A 25,207-nucleotide genomic window follows, 5' to 3' on the forward strand; every position below is an offset into this window, starting at 1 on the left:
TATTGTTGAACGTCACAACACCACCCCATTATGAATGGGTCCCGCCTCTTCCATTAATTAATTTGCAATGCTGGCCCTCTTTGGGGCAAGTCAAATCAATGTATTGCCATCAATTTATGGCATGCCAAATGTGCAGCTAACTATGAAGTCCGAGCCAAATTTATGTGAAGTCAGGGCTTGAATGAGCATTAAATGTTGGCAGGGAATCAAAGCATAAGGAGGAGAAATCCTCTTAAGGGTGGTGGATTCTGCCACTCCCAGAGAATTCATTTTATCTTCTGGCATGTCATAATTCCGCCCCCTTGCTTAGCATTTATGTCTAAGAAAAATTAACGAAGCGACTGGGAGCCAAAGTGTGGCAAATTTGAGGTTGTAAGAGAAGGTGCTTTGAAGGTTTAAAAATATTGTCCAGAGGATTTTATCCTTCCATATGACATATTTCCGCCAGCTCAAAAACTAAGGACTCCAGCCCTATAGTAAAGGCAAAGCGCGCATGACCTTTTATCGAAACTATGTTTGGAAGCAAGTAATGATAATCCTCCCCCTTGGGCGGATTCCGATAGAGGTGGACGATTCTATTCTCTCGATCGGTGAACCCGATTCTCTCCTCTAATTCAAACTTGCTGTTGATTGAAGATGGCATATGCATAGAGCGGGTGATGATGGGTGTTTTAGAATAGGCAACTGAAATCCTTCATGGAAGGTAGAATCTGCCCCTCCATGAGGATTCTATCCTCTCGGTGATAAGCACGACGGAGGATACAACCAAAGAGATGGGACTCAGCATCGGTTTTAGAAAAAAACAAGGCAAGTATATAAAATTTGACTCATTTCCCTATGTCCAAGTCAGCGGTTATACAGTCCAGGTGGCATTTGAATTGGCAAGGGCCCGTTGGCAGCTGGAATTAGAGTGGAATAGGCAGTTGACGATTCTTAAAATTTTATATCCTTTGTTTGGTTGTGTCATATTGGAATTAAAAATAGGAATACTTATTCCAATTTTAGGTAAAAAAGAGAATTTGTCCATTCTACCTAAATAGGTAGAATTGGAATACGTATTCCTATTCCAAATTTTATGAATTCGATTATTTCACTGCTTAAGTTTTGGTGCTTATTCATTCACGTGAGGAAGAGCATTGGCATGCAGGGGGGGGGAAGAAGCCATATTTTTTGTGAAGGGATTTGGGGAGATTTGCAGAGAAGCGGTGAAAAGAGCCACAGACTGTTCGACCTCTTCTTTCAGATTCCAATTTTCTTGACTGGTGCATGTTTTGATGTGTCTATGTTTTTTGTGCTTGTTCATTCACGTGAACAAGTGTATTGGCATGTAGGCAGTAAACGGGCCCTAGTTTTTGTGAAGGATTTTGGGGAGATTTGCAGAGAAGCGATGAAAAGAGCCACAGACTGTTTGACCTCTTCTTCCAAGTTCCAATTTTCTTTTGACCGATGCATGTTTTGATGTGTTTGTGTTTAGCACAAATTACTCTATATTAATATTAATTTTAATTTTAGGTTTGTGTGTTTGAGTTTAGCCCTTTTGGAGTTTGATACAACATATCTCAGCTAGTATACTAGATCTTCTTCAATCTCTTAATTTTTTTGGTTTCTCTATTTTTGGGCTTTTTAAGCAAGTTGCATATTATGAGAAAAAATGATGGTCTTCCTTGACCATGAAACATGAGATTCTAGTGTCATCATCTTCCACAACTTTGATTTTGATTCCATGAGTTCTACCAATGGGTTCCCATCACCCATAGTTTGGATTAGGCTACTCAGCTAGGGGCCTCTCGTTCCACTCCTGCGGTGGATGTGTGGTGTTCACATTCAATGATCCGCCGATGGCTCTTCATGTGGGATCATCCTTGTCTGTATGGTGTTGCCTATCCATCGATTAGTAGGGAGTTGAGGACAACGTGTATGGTAGTTGGGGCTCCTCTCCCAACTTGTCCTATTGTCGTCTAGATAGTTCATGGCTCCTCTCCCCCATATAGTTATGACTGAAAGGTCCAAAAATACCCTCTAATTTAGAGAATGTCCACATTAGATGCCATTCTTTGGAAACAAACTGAAAACACTTGAGACACAAGAAAGATACACTCTGACTTCAAAAGTGGTTGGTTATCATATCTTGTCAAAATCTTTTCCTAAGGCATCCTTATGTCCTAAGATGTTGTTTTGATGCTTTGACCACCTACACCTATTCTTTGAAAACTTTCCTGGAAGTTGCATTAACAATTCTATAGTAAGAACCTTTTAGATGCTCTATAACAGAACACTCTTGGGTTCCCTTGCACTCAATGTGATCCTTATCCACAACATTTTATAGCCCCTAACACTAGTCTAAGAAGGGTTTTAACTTTGCATAAGACCCAATCATTACTTCATTCGCAAACAATGGAGCAAAATAGCATGTTAGGCAATACTATTATTCAACTAGTAACATGTTGACAACCTATCTCTAATGGTAAAAATCATTTTGATTCAGTTCTGTGCAATACATGTTTCTGACATAGGGCCGAGTTATCATTCTAGGACCAGCTAGAGGATTAGCATTGTAAAATTAGGAAATCACAAAATTTGCTCACCCTATAGAGCTACTTGGCTTCCAATATAGCGACTTAAGCAAGGTTCTGTTGTCTTGTAATCACTTTTATATTATTTAATTCCACACCTTGAATTTCCCCACAAAAATCTACAATGAAGTTAGTCAGATTCACTTTATATGAAGCTTTTGTTACAGTTATCTTCACGTTTCCAGTTTTCAAATGTTAGTATTGTAACTAACTTTTGTTACAGATACCCATGCGGCAATGCCTCGCCTGGAGATCCTTGGAACAAGGACATAAAAACCAATACATTTTTTTAAAGGAATAAAGCATGGATACATAAAACATCATGGAATTGATCATTCAGCATCCGACTTCGACTACTTCCGACTTCTGCATCCGACTTTAGGTCCTGTGTCAGGCTTTAGCTTTTGCCTCCGGCTTTATGGTGACCACTCTAGTTTCCACTCCAACTCCAGCTTCTGTTGCTTTTTGGGCTAGGGTTTCTACTTCAGCTTCTGCTGCTTTTCGGGCTAGGACTTCTCCTGATCTTGCTGGGGATATTTGTTCCCCAGGAACTGTTGGTGGTTTGGCCATTTCTTATATTGATGTGGCCACTTATGAGGTTGGTCTTGGTGGTCAGGTTGTGTGTCCAAGGCCTTGTGCTACTGTGCCTGTAGTTGTATGGAACCCTATTATGATCAATCTACAGTCTGATCTTGTCAAGGAGATTTCTACTTATGTAGAGGGCTTCTCCTCTACTGCTACCATTTTTCATTTTAGGGGTTTTTGGCCCTCTCCGTCAGATCTGCATGCCTGGATTTCCAAATTTTGGGAGCCCGTAGTTTCAGATATTGTCCAAATTTTTCCTGTGGCAAGGGGTTTTTTCATTGTGAAATTTGCTTCTAAGGAGGATCGAAATGTCATCCTCAGGTGTGGTTTCTCTTGGGAGGAGAGATTCCACTTGATGGCCAAACCATGGTATGTGGATTTTGATCCGTCTATTGAATCCTTTAACAAGATACCTCTGTGGGTAAGGCTGCCGAATCCTCCCCTTCACTTATGGCTAGATTCAGTCCTAGAGGCTGTGGGGGAGGCACTCGGGGATTTTTTGATGGTTTACTTTGTGTCTTCCAATGTGTTTTGGATGATGTATGCTCGCATTCTTGTGGAGATTGACGTCTCTAAGGGGCTTCCAGAAATGATTAAATTGGCCTCTCCCAATGGCTCTTGGATTCAGCTTCTAGATTACAAGGGCATTTTGTTCAGATGTTGGAAATGCCATAAGACCGGCCACCTCGCAGTGCGATGCTCCTCAAGAAAGGTTAGATAAAAAATGTCACCTTCTTGGTGGAAGGGGGTTTTGGATGATCACTACACTGTTCAAAAAACTCCCTCTATTGGGGGTAATTTGGTTGATTCTTCTCAAGATTCTTTGGAGGCAGATTTTGTAGCTACTCCACATGATTTAAATGTTTCCCATACGGTGGTGGTGAATACTGCTCTTTCGAATGCTACTATCTTTGATTCAGCTAATGCTCCTCAGGGGGCTCTGGTTCCGGGGGGAGCCATTGGCCCTCTTTCGTGTGGTGGTGGTACTTCTTCCCTAGCTGTGAGGGAGGTGGTGGCCAATACTATTGACCCTCCTTTGAATGTTGCTATCTCTGATTCGGCTGATGTTGCTCTAGCTCTGGAGGGAACTGTGGGCCCTCTTTCATGTGGTGGTGGTACTTCTTCCTTGGTTGTGAGGGATTTGGGGGATGCTTGTGGTTTGGATGACTTTTCTTGGCAGTAGATTGCTGGGATGGTGGAGGATGGATGGACAAAAGTAAAAGGAAAAAATGTCAAACCCTCTTTTCCATGATTTGATATGTCTCTATGTTCTCAAAAGACAGGATCTAAAAGTAAATCTTGAGGCTCAGATTTCTTTTCCAGCTACTCACCTGGTCTTTTTTGAGGCTGACCCTTTTTGTTTTGGATAACTTGGTCTCTTTGCCATGTTGCCTTGTAGTTTGACATGGTTAAATGTCTTCTATTGTATCCATGGGGTTTCAAGATCTCATTTAAAACTTGTTCAGATAGTAGTAGTGCACTATGTTATCTGTGAGGCCACCCTGGTCTCCTTGTTTTGTCAGGCAACCTGTCTCATCTAAGGTTTGTTGTTTTTGAGTTTGGACTTCATTGAAAATTATAAAATCTATAAAGGGTTTCAGGTACCCTTCAAAACTTGTTTTCCTTAATAAAAAACATGGAACTGATCACAAGATCACAAAAGAAGACTCAACCAAATAGTCCAATCAACCAATGATCTCCAAACACCACTACTTACTAACACATCATTAACCAACTAAATGGGTTTAACGTACAATATAGACTTCCAATAAAAAATGAACGTACATAGAATCCTGACTAGCCATCTTGAAAGCTAACTAATCCTTAGTTGATATATAAACATATCACTTCATTGTAGGAGGCAACAACTTCCCAAAGGGTATCCAAAACATCTTCTAAAACACACCCAATAAGTCAGAAAGTACATGTTGTTTGCCCGAGCAAGTTTTCTCTCAAACCTCGTGCAATATTTCCACTAAGTCATGCGATACTTTCCAGTATTGTGCAATACTTTCTAGTATCATACGATACTATTCACTCCTATCGGGCAATACTTTACCAGTATTGTGCGATACACTTTACTACTACCATGCGATACTTTCCAGTACCGTATGATACTTTCTACTATTACCATGCGATACTTTTAGTATCCCATGATACTTATTGCTACTGCCATGCGATACCGAAAATTATTGCATGATACTATTTACCATAGCCATGCAATTCTTTACCAGTATTGCCCAATGTTGAACCAATGTTTCCCAAGTTTGCAAAGAAACTCATAATGACCAATTTAGAAGGAAAAATAGAGTTAGAACCCCCATACTAGAGAGTATTGGAACCACCTTAGCTGAGGAGTAAACACTTGAAAGCATAAAGAAGATCAGATAACTCTAACATCTAATCCATAGCATCTAATGTAAACATGTAGAAAGCCACATCGTAATGAACATGCATGTGCATACATCAACTATCTCAATAAGGAAGGCACAAGCAAAGAAGCCATTGAATTTAAAACAACTGTGCTCATTTCCTCCCAACCATAATGGCATCATGAGACCTCAAAGGCCCTAACCATCCCTTGAGCATGAATCTCAAATTACCAACAAGATAGTTGGAGTTGTTTCATGAGATCACTCTTACCAATAACCATCAAAAAATATCATAAGAACAAGTATATCCAACATGCTAATCTACCAATAGCATCACTAATCCAAGGCAGTGGTAAGAAACATCATCTAACAATATGGTACAACATCATAATAAAAGAATGCATCAAGTAATAAACTAACATCATCTAAACATGATATCCATGTATCCAAAGTAAAAAAAAGATTACAAGGAAACATACTCTGGATACACCAAAGTACCAAGTGAAAATCCAACACCGGTCTCAAATTGAAGTAGACCATCTTTGTACAATGGTCTGAACAGTGATATAAGTAGCTACGCCTCCCAACCATGTGGTACTCATAGGTCCACTCCCGTCGTGCTGATGGAGATAATTGTCCGACTACAAACACAACACAATCATCCATTACTAACACTCACTAAATAGTACAGAGGACTAAAACCAATATCACTTAATACAACAGGTCCTAGTCAGACACCCTATGGGTCTATTATGTAGGGACTTTAGTGGAGAGTAGATCGCTTGGCATCGTGGAGCCCAAGCTAACGTCATTTGGAAAATCTCCTTCGAAAGGCCATCACATTGTGTCCTCGATGAACTCATACATATATTCGCCCTCAAAAAATCTGTACAGGTACATACCCTATGTCGTATAGGTATTTCACATTTTATTATCTTAGTATTATTACCAATTTATTAATTTAGTTATCACTTATTTAGAAACTTCTTAATGTCAACCTTGTTAAGAACACGACCCAAGGTTACGAAAGAAGCCCCTCCACTTGTCTACCTACATACCCATGCTCCTCACACGATGAGTGCCTGTAGGCAATGTAATTTTCCAACCTAAACCCAATGAACTTAGCTCACTTAAAAGCAACCGAGAGTTTGAGTCTTGCAAGAACTCGACAAGTGCACACTCACGTGCTCGTGTGTGGGCACACCAACTACATGAAGATCATAAACAACAAGAGCTAGATGAGAAATAATAAAATAAACAAGTGTAACAAGGTCACTCAACTAGTCTATATCCAGGAGCATGGATTCTACATGAATCCCAATAATGAAACAAAACTGTACATCATGAACTCATTGAATCAACCTAAATCTGGGAGTATGGATTCTACACGAATCCTAGTGTCCATGAAATAGCAACATAACATGCAAGGAAACATGTAATACAATACATTTCCACCATCTAAGGAGACAATGAAAAAATCCCAACAAAATATGGGTGACATGCAAACTGAGGCAACACTAAAAAGCCCAAAACTCAAAGTTCTCAGATAACAAAGAAGTTGAAACCCTAACTCAAGATTAGGGTCACAAGACCAAGTGTCAAATACAATTCACCAAACAGGCTCAGATTCCCAATCTGGAAAATCCAATAAAAGACACAAGTCCACAAAATCCACTATGGAAACAAAAGTTCAGATTAGGAAATAAAATACTCTAGACTGTCCTATAACCATTCTGATTCCATGATCCTAATCATTAAGGTGAGGGATATAAGATCCAATCTCTAAATAAACCAAACAAAGAAATGGGCAAAAAACCAGATGACATACAAAATGAGACAATGCCAAAACACCCAAAACTAAAACATCTTGGAATTCAACATAATTGAAAACCCATTGATCAAATCTATCCAACATCACACTTTTCAAATAAAATCATGGATTGAGACACTTCACAGAAATCTAGTAGCATAACAATGCCTAAACTTGCATTTCTATTTTCCTACAAAATAGAAATGCTCACCCCCGTCCAACCGGGTGATATGAATGCATAAAAATAGAGGGGAACACTAGTTCTCCTCTCCCTAACATTTAGCAACACGAAACATGAGTTGTATCTGAGTAAAACCAATAAGACCCAAAAGCGCTACCTCGCAGCCAAGAGGGAAAAATGAGAAATACCATCGTAAGATAACAGGGACGCCAAATCGAGTGAAACCATCGAACTAGTGGAGAAATCTGATTACGAATCCAATGAGACTAATCTCGCAACGATTCTCTGAGCCAAACTCTTGCAATGGGAAAAACATTGATTTCTCACTAGAGGGTTTGGAGGAATTTTCTCCAAAACCATAAAATAACAAAGTGAGAGGTGAGAATAAACTCACTTTTAGCCAATATATGCAGTTTTGTAAAGTGACATACAAATTCTAATTGGCTTCCTTAACCCAAATTAAATTAGACAATTCCAATTAAATTAGAATTCAACTACGACAAATTAGCTGGCAATAAAATAAAGATTAAATCAAATAATTAAACCCTTCTAACCCATTAAACAACATTTAATTTAATCTTTTCTACGGCAATTGTGGAATCCTAAATGCATAAACACGCTCACGATTCTAATCACATAATGCATTTTGAATTCGGATTTACCAATTATTGGAGGATTAAAATAACAATAAAAGATACATCGCCCATACAGAGACGATATTGGCTCAACATGAAAAGCCTAATCACTAACTCCATGTGCCACTGTCGGGAATATAAGTCCTGCACAATAAACCGACACAATCAAGTGTAGATGTACAACAATAATAGCCGAAGCGACAATTATGCAAAATCTCATAATTAAAGCATTTAATCAATTTCATTTAAATAATCATTTAAATAGTCCATTTTTGCATTAATTACTGAAATGGACAAGGTACTTATCCGTAGCACTATAACCAATGAATCCAACATGGACAATTCATTTCTAATTATTTAAGCATTTAATAATAGAATTAATAATAGTTGTTTAACCGCTTAAATGACACTATACACATTTAAGTCAACATGGTCAAACATATGGTAAACACTACTGCAAGAACCTAGTCAAAATATAGTAGGACAACAAAATATTGTGCAACTAGTGTTCACATCTTAGGGTAATCACAAAACAACATTGTGATACCAAATCAATCTAGGTAACCACTGGCACAAACCTCAGTGAACCCATATAGTACATCATAATCTCATAAATCAGCCATAAGCATAATCAATCCAATTGATACAATAACATAAATCCAATCACCCCAAGGGTGCTAACCACTCACAGGTCCTAACACGATCATTCACAAAGGAAGAGCATCAAGGTTGCACCCATCAGGATGACTTATAGAATCAAATGGGAGAGGTACTACATCATCTCTCCCAATGACTAGGCTTACTCTTGGAAGCCTACCATCCAAGAATAGAGACCAAACACACCAAGTACAAAATCAAAACCGAACAATAGGAATGACTCATTGACTTCTCCACAAGTCAAATCCAAATCACTCCAACACTAACAAACCTTTTCATGAACCCCCAAATAAGTTAAGCACAAGAGAACAAGTGTCACACTAAGACAAAGCCCTTCAACAAGTAACTTCCTATGTGCTAGAAAAAACCATCTAGCCATAAAGTCAACACTACAAGGTAAGGAAAAAGCCACTCTACCTCGTCAATAGGTGCCCAACTACAACATTTACCTACCAAGTGACCAAAAAAACAAGGTCAAAATAATGCACACTTCCAACAAGAGTTGGAACCATGGGGAATAGCCATCCCATAATTACCATGAACACCACCATGCAACACATGGGCATTCTTGAAACTAAGCCAAATCACCCTCAAAACACAAGGGATGTTGGTTCCCTACCAAAATTGCACAATCCAGAAGGATACTCTCCACAACTAACCACCAAGCGTAGGAGCACTTAGTCTCTATGGTACAAAAAGATCAACTATCACTGGGAACTAGGGTTACTTAACCCAAGAGGACAAGGCATCACTTGTCAGCAAGATTGGAAGGAATTCCATTAATGGAAAAAACCATATATATGTTTAACTTCTTAGTAGTGAAAATGATGGTAATATTTGTCCAAAGATACCATGTCTCTCTAGTCACATGCTAGGAATGCTACACCCAACGTATTGATAAACTCAATATCTAGCCTCAAGTCAACTGTAACTGAGAACTTGATTGAGATAACCTCTGGAAGATACCAGATTAGGGAGGTAAAAACTATAGAACATTAGGACTCAGAGGGAGTCTCTCTCTACCTTTGCACTCAATCAATCCATGGTGCATTAGGGAAAAATCACAATCCCTCCAACCATTTATACACCCATTCCACACTAAAAGTACTAGTGGCATAAGCATGACAACCTACTCACTCTAGAGAGGCAAGCACAAGGGAATACACCAACACTAAAGCTCACAACTAGGGTCAACCTCAAAGGTGAACTAAGCCACACCTAATTATAGTAGGAATAACACCCACTAATAGAGGATGACTCCAAGGAAGCACATAATCATAAGATCCATGGTCATAGATTGAGAAATCCTAAGCATTAGGTCATGAAATAATGCTCTAAGCAACAAATGACCTTCACTCAAGAGCCACCAAGAGCTATTAGAATCCACCAAGAGCAATAACCTTCATCTCCAAGCTCCACTTTACTCTTCTCCAAAGAGGTAAAAAGGGTCTACACAAGTTCTATGACAAGAAGAACTAAGACATCTAAGGATACACAAAGACCACTCATGAAAGAGGAGGAATGTTGAAATGAAAATTTTAACACATGCTACAACCAAATAATCTCATTTACATAACCAACATTAACTAAATCGTCCAATCAACAATTAAAATCATTTGAATTCATAATAGAGCAATGCATCAAGAGTAAATTACCATTTAACAGGTATGCACCTTTTATAAAATTTCTTTTTCTTTCAAGGACAATGCAATATTTAAGTCATATGAAAATAGAATGCTCTTCACTAACACCCTTACATCTATAAGAAAACACACTAGTACGTTCTTTGAGATGTTATCCCTTGTACATACTATTAGCAGTTTGAAATGAACATGATAGAGTCACAACACACAACTGGGTAGTAGTAAAACACATTCAAAATAGTCATCATGAACCAAAGATGAAGAGTGGGGAAGTAATCAATTCCAATAGTAAATCTCAAAAAAATGTGCATAGTTCAATAATAAATAAAGTGTGACAATGGTCACAAAGAGAGCAATAGAGAAATTTTGATGACTAGTCCAAGAAAGGAAAATACTGAAAACCAATGCTAGCCCAACAACATGAGGAAAGTACCTCCAACCAAATAAAATAAGGCATTAACTAGATCACATAACATGAGATGACTGAGAGTAGTCACGCAAGAGGGATTAATCACCACATGATGCCAAGGAATACATCTTCCTAGCATCGTTAGAGAACACACTCACATACATCAAAAAGTATACCATCAATGACCTCATGCATATGCATCGCTACAATTTCCTTAATTATTTTCCATGCAATGCAACATAATGATATACAACACCATCACTACATTTTCACATAATCTTAAGGAATAAGAAATTTGGGGACATAAGTTATTAACCCAAATGATCAAAAGAAACAACTACTTCTCTTTCAAAGATTTACAATATGCACTCATTTATTCCAACAAAAGGGAAGTACTTCATTACTATAATGAATTAACAATGAATTAAAATTACAATCATTTCTTTACTTACAATAGAAGAATACAAGGAAAACAATGCACCTTACTCCACAAGGAGAAACAAAAGAGGTGCTCAAGGCCAACACATGGACACCAACTAGTGGCTCCATCTAAGAGGGTCACACAAGCAACCAAAAATGCTAAGGAACATCGATTCCATCTATATAACAAGGAAAGACTCACTTTCTTCTCAATGATTCGAGTAATATCTAATGGATATGAAAGTTCATCCCAAGTAGGTACCCAAGCAACAAGAAATCATGAGCTCTCAAAGAGACACTCACACTCACACAATCACAACATCAACCATTTGGGCAACATATATACAGAGATCCCAATGTTTGAACATGGGATTTGATATCAGATGTAATGCCATGCCCAGAGATCCTTGGATCAATGACAAATAAAAGCCAATACATTTTTTTAAAGAAATAAAGCATGGATACATACAACATCAACATGAAACTGATCAAAAAATCATAGTGAAAGACTCAACCAAATAGTCCAATTAGCCAACAATCTCCAAACGCCACTTACTAACACATTAGTAACCAAGTGGGTTTAACATACAATGTCCACTTCCAATAAAAAAACACACGTACATAGAATCCTAACTAGGCATCTTGAAAGATGACTAATCCTTAGTTGATAAATAAACACATCCCTTCATTATAGGAGGTAACAACTCCCCAAAGGGTATCCAAAACATCTTCTAAAACAAACCTAATAAGTTGAAAAGTACCTGTTGTCTGCCCGAGTAGGTTTTCTCTTAGTCCCCTTGTGATACTTCCACTAAGGTCATGCGATACTTTCCAGTATTGTATGATACTATTCACTACTACCGTGCAATACTTTACTAGGATCATGCAATACACTTTACTACTACCTTGTGATACTTTCTAGTATCACACAATACTTTCTACTATTACTATATGATGCTTTACCAATATCACATGATACTTACTACTATTGTTGTGCAATACTTTCTAGTATTGCATGATACTATTTACTATAGCCATGCAATAACTTACTAGTATCACCCAATGTTGAACCAATGTCACCTAGGTTTGCAAAAAAATTCCAAATGACCAATTCAGAAGAAAAAATAGAGTTAGAACCTCCACATTGGGGAGTACCAAAACCACCTTAGTCAAGGAGTAAACACTTGAAAGAATAAAGAAGATTAGATAACTCTAACATCTAATCCATGGCATTTAATGTAAACATGCAAAAAATAATATCGCAATGAATATAAATGTTCATAAATCAACTATCTTAAGAAGGAAGGCACAAGCAAAGAATCCACCAAACTAAAAACAACCTTGCTCATTTCCTCTCAACCATAATGACATCATCAAACCTCAAAGGCCCTAACCACCCCCGAGCATGAAACTCAAATTGCCAGCAAGATAGTTGGAATTTTTTCATGAGATCATTCTTATCAATAACCATCAAAAATATCATAATAACAAGTATATCCAACATGCTAATATATCAATAGCATCACTAATCCAAGACATTGGTAAGAAACATCGTCTAGCAATATGATATAACTTCATAATAAAGGAATGCATCAAATAATAAGCTAACATCATCTAAACATGATATCCATGCATCTAAAGTAAAGCAAAGATCACAAGGAAACATACTCTGGATACAGTGAAGTACCAAGTGAACATCCAACATCGATCTCAAACTGAAGCAGGCCATCTCTGTACACTGATCCCCATCAGTGATACAGGTAGCTATGCCTCCCAACCACATGGTACTCGTAGGCACACTCCCACCCTGCTGATGGAGATAATGATCTAACTACAGACACACAACACAATCATCCATGACTAACACTCACACCAAATAGTATAGAGGACTGAAACCAAGATCACGAGACAATGCAATACAACAAGTCTTTGTCAGACACTCTATGGGTCTACTATGTAGGGACTCTAGTGGAGAGTAGGTCGCTTGACATCATAGAGCCCAAGCTAAACATTGTGCGGAAACTCTCCCTCAGGAGGCCATCACACTTTGTCCTCGATAAACCCATACAAACAATCATCCTCAAAAAACCTACACAGGCACATACCCTCGTTCAACTTGTATAGATACATAATACCCTCGGCCAACTTGTACATGCACATACTATTATCATGTGATACTTTCCAATATCACATGATACTTTTTACTATTATCATGTGATACTTTACCAGTATCACATGATACTTACTACTATTGCTGTGTGATACTTTCTAGTATTGCACAATACCATTTACTATAGCCATGCAATTCTTTACCTCTATCATCCAATGCTGAATCAATGTCACCCAGGTTTGCAAAGAAACTCCAAATGACCAACTTAGACAGCAAAATAGAGTTAGACCCTCCACACCGGGGAGTACCGGAACCACCTTAGTCGAGGAGTAAACACTCGAAAGCATAAAGAAGATCAGATAACTCGAAAATCTAATCCATAGCATCTAATGTAAACATGTGGAAAGCCACATCACATTGAACATACATGTGCATAAATCAACTATCTCATGAAGGAAGGCATATGCAAAGAAGCCACCAAACTAAAAACAACTTTTCTCATTTCCTCCCAACCATAATGGCATCATGAGACCTTAAAGTCTCTAACCATCCCCCGAGCATGAATCTCAAATTGCCAACAAGATAGTTGGAGTTGTTTCATGAGATCATTCTTACCAATAACCATAAAAATATATCATAAGAGCAAGTATATCTAACATGCTAATCTACCAATAAAATCACCAATCCAAGGTAGTGGTAAGAAACATCATTTAACAATATGATACATATCATAATAAATGAATGCATCAAGTAATGAACTAACAACATCTAAATATGTTATCCATGCATCCAAAGTAAAGCAAAGATTACAAGGAAACATACTCTAGATACATTGAAGTACCTAGTGAACATCCAACACCGGTCTCAAATTGAAGTAGACCATCTCTATACACCAGTCTCTAGTAGTGATATAGGTAGCTACACCTCCCAACCATGTGGTAATTGTAGGCCCACTCTTACCATGCTAATGGAGATAATGATCTGACTACAAACACACAACACACTGATCCATGACTAACACTCACACCAAACAGTATAGAGGATTGAAACCAAGATCATCAGATAATACAATACAACAAGTCCTAGTCAGACACTCTATGGGTCTACTATGTGGGGACTCTAGTGGAGAGTAGATTTCTTGGCATCACGGATCCTAAGCTAAACATTGTGTGGAAACTCTCCCTCAAAGGCCATCACATTGTGTCCTCGGTAAACCCATACATACACTTGCCCTTATAAAATATGTATAGACACATAACCTCGGTCAACTCGTATAGGTATTTCACATTTTATTATCTTAGTTTTATTACCCATTTATTCATTTAGTTATCAGTTAATTTAGAAACTTATTTATGTCAACCTTGTTAGGAACACAACCCAGGGTTAGGAGAGAAGCCCCTCCACTTGTTTACCCTACATACCCATGCTCATCACACAATGAGTTCTCGTAGGCAATGTAGTTTCCCAAACCAACCCTAGTGAACATAAATCAACCAAAAGCAATTGGTAGTTCGGGTCTCAAAAGAACTCGACAATTGCATAGTCACATGCTTGTGTGTTGGACAACCAAGTACACAAAGCTCATAAACAACAAGAGCTAGATGAGAAATAATAAAATAAATAAGTGTATCAAGATCACTCAACTGACCTATATCTGAGAGTACCAATTCTACACAAATCCCAATGATGCAACAAAATTGTACATCATGAACTCACCCAACTAGCCAAAATCTAGGCGTATAGATTCTACACGGATCCTAGTGTCCATGAAATAAAAACATAATATGCAAGGAAACATGGAATACAATCCATTTCCACCATCCAAGGAGACAATGCCAAAATTCCAAAAAAATATGGGAAGCATGCAAATCGAGACAAGACTACAAACCCCCAAATTCAAAGTTCTTAGATAACAATGAAAATGAAACCCAACTCAAGAATAGGGTCACAAGACCAAGGGTCCAATAAAAATCACTAAATAGGATCAGATTCTCAATCTAGAAAATCCAACAAAAGACACAAGTCTACAAAATCCACTATGGAAACACGAGTTTGGATCAGGAAATAAAATACTCTAGAATGTCCTATAGCCATTCTGATTCCATGATCCTAATCGTTAAGGCGAGGGATATAAGATCCAACCTCTAAATAAGCCAAACAAAGAAATGGCCAAAAAACTAGATGGTATGCAAAACGATACAATGCCAAAACACCCAAAACTAAAACATCTTGGAATTCAACAGAATAAAAAACCCATTGATAAAATCTACACAACATCAAAATCATGAATCTGGACACTTCATGAAAATCCAATAGCATGACAACACTTAAACTTGCATTTCTAATTTCCTATGAAATAGAAATGCTCACCCCTATCCAATTGGGTGATATGAATGCATAAAAACAGAGGGTAACACTAGTTCTCCACTCCCTAACATTTAACAACACAAAACATAAGTTGGAATAGAGTAAAATGAATAAAACCCAAATGGTTTACTTCACAGCTAAGAGGGAAAAACAAGAAACACAATCGTAAAATAATAGGAACGTCAAGTCGAGTGAAACCATTAGCATAGCGGAGAAATCCTGATAAAAATCCAACAAGACTGATCTCACAATGAACTGTCGAGCCAAACTCCAACAACGAGAAAAATACTAATTTCTCATTAGAGTTTTCATAGGAATTTTCCCCAAATCCATAAAATAGCAAAGTTAGAAGTGAGAATAAACTCACTTTTAGCCAATATATGCATTTTTGCAAAGTGACATATAGATTATATTATTTAAATTAAATAATCTAATTGGCTCCCTTAACTCAAATTAAATCAAATAATTTTGATTTAATCAAAATTCAACTACGACAAATTAGTCGACAATAAAATAAATTTTACATCAAAATAATTTAACCCTTCTAACCCATTAAAGAACATTTAATTTAATCTTTTCCCCAACCATTGCAGAATTTTAAATGTATAGACACACTCATAGGTCTAATCACATAATGCATTATGAATCCAAATTTACCAATTACCGAAGGATTAAAATAACAATAAAAGATACATCACCCATATAGGAATGATATTGGCTCAACATGAAAAGTCTAATCACTAACTCCATGTGCCACATAAGTCCTGCATAATAAACATACACAATCAAGTGTAGATGTACACCAATAATAGTCGAAGCGACAATTATGTGAAATCTCATAATTAAAGCATTTAATCAATTTGATTTAAACAATCGAATAAATTACTGAAATGAACAAGGTACTTATCTATAGCACTATAACCAATGAATCCAACATGGACAATTCATTTCTAATTATTTAAGCATTTAATAATAGAATTAATAACAATTGTTCAACAACTTAAATGACACTGTGCACATTTAAGTCAACATGGTCAAACACGAGCAAACACTTCTACAAAAACCTAGTCAAATACAGTAGGACAACAAAATACAGTGCAACCACTCTTCACATCTTAGGGTAATCACAAAACAACATTGTGATACCAAATCAATCCAGGTAACCACTAACACAAACCTTAGTGAACCCATCTAGTACATCATACTCTCATAAATCATCCATAAGCATAATCAATCCAACTGACACAATAGCATAAATCCAATCACCCCAAGGATGTTGACCACTCATAGGTCCTAACATGATCATTCACAAAGGAAGAGCATCAAGGTTGCACCCATTAGGATGACTTACATAAATTAAATGTGAGAGACACTACACAAGAAATCATCATAGAGATAATTTTTTGTTTTCTAATCTTTGTATGTTTATATATTCATCATCTTGGGGAAGGATGTCAGCTAAAAATACTCCAAAAAATAATCTAGATTTAGTTTGGGCACTGCTAGTTGAAGATGATCTTATAATTTGTCTACTTCATTAGTATGTCTATACTTTTAATGCGAACAAGGTTTTCTACTACTCTTGATCATGAGACATGTTATATTAATTATGCAACAATCTTGCCACTTAAACTTAAGCCCAAACAAGAAATCACCAAGTGAAAATTTTAAAAATGGTTTCAAACCCGCTTTAGAGGACAAACCCATCTTGCTCTCTAAGAAAATTATATAACTACATAGACCTTTATTTTCTTTCTACGTGGGGATAAGGAGGGTCCTTTGGTCCTAGTTTCTATCAATTTTAATAAAAACTCTTGTAATGGACAAAAAATGTTAGCTCATATAGGAGCATTTCATCTTCTATAGCTTTGTTCCCAGCTAAGGTATCAAGAGTTAATAACTAACATCATAAAAGTTTATTTGTTATACTTTCTTCCTTGTCTCCTCAAACAAAATAAGAAACATTGACCATGTTTTCATTGATTATATGACCAAAAAGATTATCCCACATATATAAGGAGCTAAGACAATGGTCAAATGCCAAAATCTCATCAAAAAGTCTGATCCACATTATAAAATTTAGTTAATCAAAAATTTGATATATGTTAGAAATATTAGTAACTATTGATGGCTAATGATTCAATGGTTGGTAATATAGAAAGAGTTTTGTTGGCATAATTTCAATGAGTATAAAGGGGATATGTTTATGATAGAATAAGTAAACAATATTTGATGTTCTTGTAACCCTTGAATCAATTTTGGGCTGAGTTAGTGAAACTACAACCCACAAACTTCTTCAGTTATCTTCAAATTAAAATTGTAATGAGTTAATATATTGAGAGACTCATACAAGACAAAGAAAGGTGTGATTAGAAACAAAATACGACAAGAAGCTAGGAAGATAGATCAAGAAGCTAGGACAATGCAAAACTGAATGATAAATTTAAAATTCTTTTTGAGCTTTGATTGCCACTATAGCTTGGTGTTCAATATATCATTTCCCATACAATTGATCAATTGTAGTTTGTAAGCATTCAATATCTCTCGTTCTAGACTGCGCTTCAATTTTAAAAGGGTTCCCCACCTACAAGCCAAATTATGTTAGATGTTAGAGTTTTTAGAGGTGGTTTCATTGTATATTTCTCCTTATGGAATGTTAAAAAACAACTCCAATATTTGGTTGTACATCCCTCAATGGATCTTGCTAATGATATAGAAGTTCAGGGAAACATTGTTAGGAAGATCATGCTCTTGTGTCTTCTAGTTATTTTCTTTCCACCCAAGCATTATTCATAGTAGCATCTTCTAAAGATGTTAGAATAAATAGGCATATGTGAAGAAGAGTTGCATGTGCTTTCTATAAACATATTATATATTTCAACAAGACAGATTGTTGCCACAATGAAATACACATGAGCAGAGGATCCTTATTCAAACTCAACAATATTCTAAGGGAGAAAGGGAGTATTAAAGATATGACAAACATGAAATTGGAAGAACAACTAGTCATATTCCTCCATACCATTGGCTATAATCTAAGGAATCGTAAGATTGGTCATAACTTTGGTCACTTAGGAGAGATAGTGAGTCATTACTTCCACAAGGTCTTGAAGGATATCATATCACTCCATACCAATTACTTTTTTCCCCCTTCTCTGGCTACTCCTCTAGAAATTATTGGGAAGGACCATTTTGATCCATACTTCAAGGTAAATCACCTACTAACATGTATTTTGTTGCTTGATTCTTAAATATATTATTATGTTATTGAAAATAATATTTCTCACACTAGGATTGTATTAGAAAAATTGATGGAACCCATATACCAGTTACCATTAATGTGGACAAATAAGAAAAATATCACGATAGAAAAGGAAACCTATCACAAAATGTAATGGGTGTCTAGTCGTTTGACTACAAGTTTCAATATACTCTTGCTGGTTGGGAATGGTTAGTTGTAGATAGTTGTATTCTTTCTTCTACTCTATCAACAATAGATCTACTACTAGTTCCCCTTAGTAGATTAAATCATATTTTTAATGATTATATAGTCATTATTTTAAATCATGGATTTTATTTTATTTCCAATTTATGACTTCTTTTTCCTTTGTATAGAAAAATTCTATCTAGTTGATGACAACTATCCAAATGTTCTTGGATTTCTTATGCCTTATAGATGTATGCGGTACCACCTAACAAAGTTTTCTAGAGAAAACCCAATCAATAGTGCACATGAGTTATTTAACCACCAACACTCCTCTCTTAGGAATGTCACTAAGTGGACATTTTGTATTTTGAGGCAGAGTTTTCCTATCTTGAGGCATGCAACACCCTATAGTACCATGAGTCAAACAAAGATAGTGTGAACATGTTGCATACTACACAATTTCATTAAAATAGAGGATAGTGTTTCGCTCAATGTGGAAATTGAAGAGGACAATGATCGTGATGGGATAAATGTGCCAATTCTTGACACTTATGAGATGACTCAGCAAGATAAAGATGATTGGGGAAATTTTCAAGATGAAATAGCACAAAGGATGCAGGAGGACTATAGATCTTGACATTAGTTGTTCTATTTACTCACATTGACACTTTTTACTTCAAATTTGAAAAACTACAACACTATGACTATGAGTTAACTTTGATTCAGATATGATGCTACATTGTATTATTTTTCTATTCATTACTTAATTAAAACTTGATTGTTAATTGTTGATCTCAGATTAGTTTTGAAAAGTGAGTGCAAACACACTTAAGTCATTTACTCAGTTCATGCCAAACTATTAATCAATGCCAACCACAACATGTAAATACTAGACCATGCTAAGTTGCAATGAGTGCCGAGTCACTCATGTGTTGAGTCACTCAAGTGCCGAGTAGATAGATCATGCCGAGTGATTCAGGAGCTGAGTAAATAGTGGATGCCAAGTAATGCAGGTGTCGAGTCACAATATATAGAACAATGCATGTCGAGCATCATAGACTTCATATGCCGAGTTACATAGTTTTGACAAATTTTTTGTAATGGCACAAACAACTATGTAAACTATTTTTGAGCCAACTTAATATTATATTTTGATATTTTGAAGATAAGGACAAATATCTATTTGGATTCCCTATGCAATTACATGTGGCCAATCATAAAATGGGAAGGATTAAGTGGAAAAATGGATGAATCTCAACCATAGATTCATACCTAACCCTAAGCCGCCTAAGCATTCTTAAGGAGGACAAAAACCCTAAACTATCAATTGAGTGTATAAGGAATTGAAGGTGTGAAAAGGATAGTTTGAATCAGAAAATAGAGCATTCAAGGTGACTTAGAAGCTATGAAGAAAGAGTGAATTATAGAATCATTTAGAGAAGAATAAAGGATAGAGAAAAGGATACAACATTGAGACATCTAATCGTATAGGATTAAGAAGACATTGTATAGAGATGATTTGTTATCAAGCAAGCAAGTACCAACCACATGATCTATGCTAAAACATTTTAATAGGTGATTTTAGTTAAATCTCTTAACAAAGTAGTCCTAACAAGCTGCATGAAATCCTTTAACAGGGTGCTTACTTAGTTGTAATTTGAAGTCCTCTAACAAGACACACTTCTAATAGGGTGATACCTAAATTTTTTTGTAAGCCTTTAATAGGGAAAACCTTTCATAAGGTAGATCATGTTTCATGGTCAAAACATTGTAACCTTCATTGGATACACTTTATTACTGCAACAGTGAAGATTTGTGGGTATCATTCCCACCCCAGTTTTACCTTCTCACTTGGAGGGTTTCTAGGTAATCATATCTAGTGTTATGTGTGTGAATGCTTACATGGTTATATGCATATGCTTTACATGTTATTTCAGTTTACTTATTGAATGCATGTGATGAATGTATGGTGAAATTTTTATGAGTCCAAGTTTGAACTACTAATTCACCCCCCCCAGAAATTTACCTTTCCTCTTGTCATTTCAAAAATTGGTATTAGAGCCTTGTTCTCTAAAAGGGAAGCTTTGCAACTTTGAGGAAAGATCTTGAAATGGACGTCTACAAGTTGGCAAAGACTATTGAAAACCAAGAGATTGAAATACATCTTATACTATATCAACTGAATGACACAAGAGAAGAACTAAAGAAATCCTTGAAGAGAAGGAAAGAGATTGCTATTATAGAGAATGACACACTATACAAAGAGATAGACACTACTAAGCTATTTGTAGATGGTGACTCCAATAAATTTGATGTAGTGGTCATAGATCTAATGGAAAAGAATAGAGTAGTTTTGACAATTGTCAACACACTTAAATCATTTACTTAGTTCATGCCAAACTAGTAATACATACCGAGCACATGATGTAAATACTAGACCATGCCAAGCTACAATGAGTGCCAAGTCACTCAAGTGGTGAGTAGATAGACCATGATGAGTGATTCAGGAGCCAAGTAAATAGTGTATGTCGAGCAATGTAGGTGTCGAGTCATAGTATATAGAATAGTGCATACCGAGCATGCGAGACTTCATATGCTGAGTGACACAGTTTTGACATTTTTTTTTTAATGCCACAAACAACTATGTAAACCATTTTTGAGATGACTTAAGATTATATTTTGATATTTTGAAGATAAGGACAAATCTCTATTTGGATTCCCTATGCAATTACATGCAGCCAATCAGAAAATGGGAAGGATTAAGCAACAAAATGGATGAATCTCAACCATAGATTCATACCTAACCCTAAGCCACCTAAGTCTTCTTAAGGAGTATGAAACCATAAACTATCAATCGAGTGTGTAAGGAATTGAAGGTATGAAAAGTATAATTTGCATGAGAAAATAGAACATTCAAGGTGACTTAGAAGCTATGAAGAAAGAGTGAATTGAAAAATTAGTTAGAAAAGAACAAAGGATAGAGAAAATGATACAAAATTGAGACATTTGATCATGTAGAATCAAGAAGACATTGTTTAGAGGTGATTTGTTATCAGGAAAGCAAGTGCCAACCACAAGATCTATGCTGAGACATTTTAATAGGTGATTTCAATTAAATCTCTTAATAGAGTAGTCCTGACAGGCTGTATGAAATCCTTTAAAAGGGTTCTTACTTAGTTGTAAGTTGAAGTCCTCTAACAAGGCACACTTCTAATAGGGTGTTGAAATCCTCTAATGGGGTGAGATCTAATAGTCTTTGTAAGCCTTGAACAAGGTAGACCTTTCACAGGGTAGATCATGTTTCATGGTCAAAACATTGTAACCTTCATTGGATACACTTTATTACTGCAGTAATGAAGATTTGTGGGTGTCATTGCCACCCCAATTTTACCTTCTCACTTTGAGAGTTTATTGGTAATCATATATGGTGTTATGTGTGTGAATTCTTACATGGTTATATGATTTCGATGCATATGCTTTACATGTTATTTCAGTTTACTTATTGAATGCATGTGATGAATGCATAGTGAAATTTTTATGGGTCCAAGTTTAAACTACTAATTCACCACCCCCCCTCTTAGAAGTTTACCTTTCCTCTTGTAATTTCAACAATTGGTATTAGGTCCTTCTTTAAAAGGGAAGCTTTGCAGCTTTGTTGAAAGACCTTGAAATGTAAGTTTACAAGTTGGGAAAGACTATTAAAAATCAAGAGATTGAAATACATCTCATACTACATCAACTAAATGATGCAAGAGAGGAACTAAAGAAATCCTTGAAGAGAAGGAAAGATATTGCTATTGCAGAGAGTGACACACAATATAAAGACATAGATACTACTAAGCTATTTGTAGATGGTGACTCCAATGAATTTGATGCCAAAGTCACAAATCTAATGGAAAAGAATATAGTAGTTTTGACAAGTGAGTGTCAACAAATTTAATTTATTTACTGATTCCATGCTGAAATAGTAATACATGTTGAGCACAACATGTAAATACTAGACCATGCTGAGTTGCAATGAGTTCTGAGTCAGTCATGTGCCAAGTCACTCAAGCGTTGGGTAGATAGACCATGCCGAGTGATTCAAGAGCTAAGTAAATAGTTGATATTGAGTAATGTAGGGGCCAAGTCATAGTACATAGAACTGTGCATGCTGAGCATTAGAGACTTCATATGCCAAGTGACACAATTTTGACATATTTTTTTGTAATGGCACAAAAAATTATATAAACCTTTTTTGAGCCGACTTAAGATTATATTTTGATATTTTGAAGATAAGGATGAATATTTATTTGGATTATTTATGCAATTACATGCAACCAATTAGAAAGTGGGAAGGATTAAGTGGTAAAATGGATGAATCTCTGCCATATATTCATAGCTAACCCTAAGCCACCTAAGTCTTCTTAAGGAGGATGAAAAACCTAAATTGTCAATCGAGTGTGTAAGGAATTGAAGGTGCAAAAAGGATAGTTTGAATGAGGAAAAAAAAAATCAAGGTGACTTAGAAGCTATAAAGAAAGAGTGAATTACAGAATCAATTAGAGAAGAACAAAGGATAGAGAAAAGTATACAACATTGAGACATTTGATCATGTAGGATCAAGAAGACATATTTTAGAGGTGATTTGTTATCAGGAAAGCAAGTGCCAACTATAGGATCTATGCTAAGACATTTTAATAGGTGATTTTAGTTGAATCTCTTAACAGAGTAGTCCTAATAGGCTGTATGAAATCCTTTAACATGGTGCTTACTTAGTTGTAAGTTGAAGTCCTCTAACAAGATACACTTCTAACAAGGTGTTGAAATCCTCTAATAGGGTAAGACTTAACAATCTTTGTAAGCCTTTAACAGGGTAGACCTTTCATAAGGTAGATCATGTTTCATGGTCAAAAAATTGTAACCTTCATTGGATACACTTTATTACTGTAGCAGTGAAGATTTGTGGGTGTCATCCCCACCCCAGTTTTACCTTCTCATTTGGAGGGTTTCTGGGTAATCATATCTGGTGTTATGTGTGTGAATTCTTACATGGTGATATGATTTAGATGCATATTCTTTACATGTTATTTCAGTTTACTTATTGAATACATGTGATGAATGTATGGTGAAAGTTTTATGGATCCAAGTTTAAACTACTGATTCACCCCCCCACCCTCTTAGAAGTTTACCTTTCCTCTTGTAATTTCAAAAATTGGTATCAGAGCCTCGTTCTCTAAAAGGGAAGCTTTGTAGTTTTGAGGAAGGATCTTGAAATGGAAGTCTAGAAGTTGTGAAAGACTATTGAAAACTAGGAAATTTGTATACATCTCATACTACATAAACTGAATGAGGTAGGAGAGGAACTAAAGGAATCCTTGAAGAGAAGGAAAGAGATTTCTATTTTGGAGAATAACACACTATATAAAGAGATAGACACTACTAAGCTATTTGTAGATGGTGACTCCAATGAACTTGATAAAATAGTCACAGATCAAATGGAAAAATAAGAGTCCAAGATGAGGAAATCAGAAATCTCAAGATATAAAAAGAATCACAAGCTATACTACTATGTGAGGTGACTGAACACAAGAAGAAAGCTATGGAAAAAAAGCCATGATTGAAGAAGACAAAAGAATTCTAGCCAATAGATTGGAAGAGAAGTCAATAGAGCTAACCGAGATTTCCAATATGCAATTGGGTGCTCTAAGTCAAATGATGAATGCCACTTATGAATTAAATGTCAAGGACATTGAGATAAATACATTGAAGTTGTAGAATGAACAATTGTAGAGTGATCTAAAGAGAGAAAATAAATTCACTAAAAGTTTCAAAAAGCCAAATGAAGCCATCAAATACTTTGAGCAACTATTGAGATCCCCTAGATTCAAGAATGATACATCAAGACAGGGCTACACAAGCACCGAAGAAGGAGAATCATCCAAAAGCACAAAAGAAAGGAACACCAAAGGTAAGAACTCCAAACCTACTTGTCATAATTATGGTAAGAAAGGACATACTATTAATGTGTACATGAGT

This window comes from Cupressus sempervirens, chromosome 6 (assembly GCF_028749045.1).
Source record: "Cupressus sempervirens isolate cs-2001-9-10 chromosome 6, ASM2874904v1, whole genome shotgun sequence".
NCBI lineage: Eukaryota > Viridiplantae > Streptophyta > Pinopsida > Cupressales > Cupressaceae > Cupressus > Cupressus sempervirens.